We start from the raw sequence: 6,000 nt of genomic DNA, 5'->3' as shown, positions 1-6,000 counted from the left end.
TCTGTAACTCTGCCTCTCAAATGAATAAATCCTAAAAAAAAAAAAAAAAAAAAAAAAAAAGGACCATGATTTTTAACGTCGTTAGTCACGGTTAGATTCCATGTGAGAATCCTTAAGTAGAAATATTGATGTAAGTCTAGGGCTGTTCTTAACCCTCACCATTACCACATTTTTCTTAAATTCTTAAATCAATAAACTACCTCCTTTACTCTGTTTCTTAAAACGTCCCTCTAGTCATCAAGACAAAAGGGAAAAATCTAGAGTCATACATATTTCACAGTCTGGTTCCTTCTTCATTAAATTATCAAATAATGCATTTGAGTGGAATATTGGATTTAAAACTTCATTAAAAATTTTACAAATTGGAAATAATATGAAGGAATCCAAGAACAATAAGTGCAACAAAGAAAAGATGTTTGCTCATACATACTAAGAAGTGCTGATAGTACATGGCCTAGGATCAAGTATCTATCAGCAGAGTAATAATACAAGGAGGAGAAAGAATCAGAATATCCTGATAACAAAAAAGTCACATATTGTATAACTATTAAAAAGAGAAATGTTCTATATTTTCTACAAGTAGTGTATTTAAGAGTTCTCCTTTAACAAGTTTAATTTAGCTATACATTTTACCCTTTCAAGAATTCTTTTGTGATTATGCAGCATTCTAATTTCTCCAGAGACATAAATGTTGTTGACAGAGTATATTAAGTAAAATTGTTTAAAACCAATAACAGACTTAGGATTTGATCTTCAGTTTTGCATACAGCATATTTAGCCAGCTGAAGGAATGAATAATGTCATTATTAATCTTCATAATCTACTTTTACACTACACTTAATTTGAATGTACACCTTTTTCAACTCCAACTCACCTTTAAGTTTTTCATTTAGGACAATCATATTCCTGATTTATCAATGCCATTTTAAAGATGACCCTCATTAGAGAAAATCTAGATTAATTAATTCCTAATGGTAGAATGGCTTAAGCAGTGATATAAACTAGCAACTAAATTAGCAATGAGCATGCACACTTCTGTGGAGTTTTATTTTCATTTTTGCAAACAGCAAGTTTAAGAGGAAAACATTTGCCTTTTTCTCTGTGAAAGAATGTGTGATTAAGGGAAATTCACCAGTGAATTTCTAGTGACTGCATGAATAGCTGTATAGGTTACACCCAAAGAATTCTGTGAATAAGCCACATTCTCCTAGGAATCAGATTATTTAGAAACAAATTTGTAAAAATGCATCCTGTATTGAATCCTCAGAAGCATGACTCTGAGACATGTATTATTTATATTGATATATCCATTCTAAAACATTTTAAGATACATTAAAACATAAGGTCAGTATATTCAGTCTGGAACTCTAGAAATTTCTAGACGAAGGTAAACTAAGATACCATTGCTGGTATTCATTCTTTCAAAAAATAACAATCAATATCTTTTCCTCTTGTTCAATACCAGCAGACTTACTGGGGGGAAAAAACTGAAAACCAATCAAAAAACAAGATGTCTTCTGTCCCTATGAGTTGTACACTATAAAGCAAATACTGGTTAAAATAAATTGCTAAAATGCACTTCAGTGCTTGGAAAACTGGCACCCAACAATGGTAGCCAATGATGATGTTTACAACTCTGATGATGCTCATAGTTTTGTAAGCATTAATATTTAGAGTGAGAACACATCACATACAGTAACCTGTGATCTCTGAAATACATTCCAACATAGGATATACACAGCAAATGAATATAATGGAGGCTAAACATTAAAGTCCATCTGAATGTTCCTCAGAACTTTCTGTGGCAAAAGTATGCTACTGGTTTATCTAGACTTAACTTCCAGAGCACAGAGCTGATCCGCTTACTGAGACCGCCTTAAAGCTGTAACTGTATTACTGTGCCCTGCTGAAGTCAATCTAGGTAGAACTGATGTTGACTACATCCAACTCTGGCCCATAGAAACTTCTTAGAATGTGCATTCTACCTCTGCACATGGCTAGCTGCATACGACATTCAGAGTGTGCCTTGTGCTAAAAATGGCAGGAACACCCAAAGACTTCCTCCTACCAACGGGACACTCTATGATCAAGAAATAAATTTCAGCTGCATTTCGTTACTGAGGTCTTGGGGTTTAAGATTTATATAGAGAGAGTTACTTCACCTAATGCAGTGAAGAAAAGAATGGAAAATTTCTACAGTGTCTACTCTATATTTGACCTTACACATACAGTTTATCTATCATCTCATTCAAACATATGAATGGGCTATTACTAGAACTCTTTCATAGTGGGGAAAATGATACTTGAATTAAATAAATTTCCTGAGATCCACAGTCTGTAAGTGACAGATTAAGAATCTGAATCTGAGTGTATTGTCTCCCAGGTTTGTATGTTCACAACACTTCCTCTTATAACCTCTGGGTGACTTTCAGCAACTGAATAATAAGGGATCCATTTCAAAGAGATTTAAAGCAATACATCAAAAGATATTTTGATATTTGAAATCCAAGATGACAAATAAACAATAAAAAAGAAATAAAATTTCACAACCCATTGAATAAATAGACTTAATTAGCTTTAGATATGCAAATATTATTTGTATAATATGACTCTAAAGTGTGGTTAGCATACCTAATCATTATTCTTAGTGAGGAAAAAATTATACCATGTTTAAGATGGCAGAAAACGATGAAGTTTTGTTACACAGGTTTTTTAATAAATTACACATTTAAAATATAATAAGATAGATTTTGATATATGTATATAAACAAATTTATATATGTAGTATATATATTATGTAAGTGTACATGTGGTAATTTATGGGTTGTGTGCTAGTCTTTGTATGGACATATCTCTTCTTTTCTCTAAGATAAATACCCAGGAAAGTCATTACATGGTCACATGCTAAGTATATATTTATTTTATTTTTTTTGTATTTATTTGACAGGTAGATTTACAGACAGTGAGAGAGAGAGACAGAGAGAAAGGTCTTCCTTCCATTGGTTCACCCCCCAAATGGCCACTATGGCCGGAACTGCAAGGATCTGAAGCCAGGAGCCAGATGCTTCTTCTGGTCTCCCATGCAGGTGCAGGGGCCCAAGCACTTGGGCCATCCTCCACTGCCCTCCCAGGCCACTGCAGAGAGCTGGACTGGAAAAGGAGCAACCGGGACAGAATCCAGCGCCCCGACCTGTTGCCGTTGAATTCTCAACAATGTTGCAGTGGGTTCGTTTCTGAGAAGAGCAGCGTGGTGGGGGCAAGAGGCGCAGAGTCAACACACAGACCCCGGGAGTCCGGTGAGAGCAGGCTTGAGGCGAGCAGCCTGCAGACTCGTTTATTACAGTTGATACAAAGCTTATATAGCCAAGACCAGCCAATCTGGTCAAGGGGCGGTCTATACCCCAACCAATCACAGCCTGTTGCCAGGCAGTTTCCAGAGCCATCCAATCACAGCCTGTCACCAGGCAGTTTCAAAGCCATTCCTGACTAACTGACGCTCGCTTGTCAGTGGCCACCTTGGCATGGCCTTCTCATTCCACTACATTTCCCCCTTTTCGTTTATTTTTGAGCAACAGGAGGCATGATTCTTGGCCATACCATTGTTGACCCCGTTTCCATGTGGTCTCCGTACGCAGCTGTGCCTGTCTTAGGTTGTCCCCCAGGGGATCTTACCCGTCATTGACTAACCAGCGCTCAAATCGAGAGACCACAGGATTGCTTGCTCAGATAGGGGTAGGAATGAGGAATAATGGTTATCAGGAATGGCATGACCGCACACAGGCTGTGGGCCATTGGAGTGGCTGACCAGAGCTAGTGGGGTACACAACAGTAACAGATATGGCTTCGGGCAGTTGCTCAGGGTAGGATGATAGGGCAGGTGCGTCTGCTAACAAGGCGGAGTCTTGGTCTTGTTCAGCTGGTTCTGGTTGGCTGTCAGTTGCAGGCTTGATGTTTCTGGCTGGTACCCAAATGGTCTGTTCTGCATTCTCTGGAAAGACACAAGCATATCCTCGACCCTTGGTTAATAGAAGCCTTTTTATAGGCGTTGGAATCCAGGGTCTGAATTTTGCGTACACTTCAACATTAGCAGCAAACATGCTGATGGCATGGGATCTAGCGGCTGCCCTGAGAGCTTGGGGTGCCCGAGGACTGCCACAAATGTGGGGATCCTCACTGGGTGCGGATGGGATGACCTTGCATGAGTTATTGTGTAAAGGTCCTCTTAGTTCATCCCACGGGTATGTGGGGGGTGGCTGACTAGGCATTGCTACCTTGTTTGCTACGTTGTTTTTTTCACTGTCGGAGTTCCCTCTCCCTAAGTCAGCAACCGTTGTCTGTGAGACAGGGACCTGGAGTGTCAGGCTCCTATCACTCACAGATTCACGATCTTTGATAATCTGCACAGGATTCTGAGAGGGGGGTATCTTTCCCATGTCTGAGCGCTTAAGAGCGGCACGGCACGCCAACTCTAGCCAGAGGAAAGACACGTACAGCACTGCTACCGTAACAAAGCAAATTCCTAGCACCTCAGCTGTGGATGGCATTTTGCAGGAGGTTTCCCTACGTTAGACAAACAGACAGTGGTGTATCAGATCGTACGTATGTCCTGTGCTTAGTGGGGGACTTCCTTGATTCGTTAGGTCAAGGCCGTATGCCCACACGGTGTCTCCGGAGTGTCACCTCTCTCGAGTGAGGGAAGATGACTTGGTTCCGAATTCTGGGATGATCAGTCCCTTATGTGAATTCGCCGGGCGAACCGAAAGTAAAAGGAGGAGCCGAGAAGCGATGTACGCTTCAGGGCGGTGTGTGCTAACCTGGGGTCACTTAGACCGAGGACAAGGACAAGGAAAGGGGCGTAGGAGGGGGTTCTGTGCTCACCCTCACAGAACCGAACAGCACACCAAACACCGAGGGGCCTACTTGCCGAAATCCAAGGGGGGACCTCGCCGAGTCCGACACACTGTCTCTTTCTCAGTCACGTTGGCGCGCCAGACGTAGCCGTTGAATTCTCTACAATGTAGCAGTGGGTTCGTTTCTGAGAAGAGCAGCGTGGTGGGGGCAAGAGGCGCGGAGTCAATACACAGACCCCGGGAGTCCGGTGAGAGCAGGCTTGAGGCGAGCAGCCTGCAGACTCCTTTATTACAGTTGGTACAAAGCTTATATAGCCAAGACCAGCCAATCTGGTCAAGGGGCGGTCTATACCCCAACCAATCACAGCCTGTTGCCAGGCAGTTTCCACAGCCATCCAATCACAGCCTGTCACCAGGCAGTTTCCAAAGCCATCCAATCACAGCCTGTTGCCAGGCAGTTTCCAAAGCCAGGTGGGTTTCAAAGCCATTCCTGACTAACTGACGCTCGCTTGCCAGTGGCCACCTTGGCATGGCCTTCTCATTCCACTACACCGACCAGAACTAGAAGCCAGGGTGATGGCGCCACAGGCAGAGGATTAGCCTATTGAGCCACAGGGCCGGCCTGTGCCTATGGCTCATTACATAGCTTCTTTAATGAAGGATCTGTTTAAACTTTTTTCCTAACTTTAGTAACATTTTAAATTTTTTTTTTTTTTTTTTTTTTTTAGTTTTGAGAGTATTTTATTCATTATGGGCACAAGTCCTTTTTCAAGTGTGAGGCTGGAAAATATTTCTCCTAGACTGTAGCTTGACTTTTCATCCTCTGAACAGTGTCTTTCTTAGAGAAGAGGTCTTTAATTTCTATGAAATTGAATTTGCACTTTGCATTGCATCTAATGAATCTTTCCATAAACTAAGGTCACAAAGGTTTGCATTTTTTGTTTTCTTTAAGAAGTCTTTTTTTTTTTTTTTTTTTTTTTTTTTTGGATAGGCAGAGTGGATAGTGAGAGAGAGAGAGAGACAGAGAGAAAGGTCTTCCTTTTTGCCGTTGGTTCACCCTCCAATGGCCGCTGCAGCCGGCACATCTCGCTGATCCGAAGCCGGGAGCCAGGTGCTTCTCCTGGTCTCCCATGCGGGTGCAGGGCCCAAG

The sequence above is a fragment of the Lepus europaeus genome, chromosome 9 (genome assembly GCF_033115175.1).
Source record: "Lepus europaeus isolate LE1 chromosome 9, mLepTim1.pri, whole genome shotgun sequence".
NCBI classification, from domain to species: Eukaryota; Metazoa; Chordata; class Mammalia; order Lagomorpha; family Leporidae; genus Lepus; species Lepus europaeus.
Note: the sequence above shows the minus strand (reverse complement) of the source record.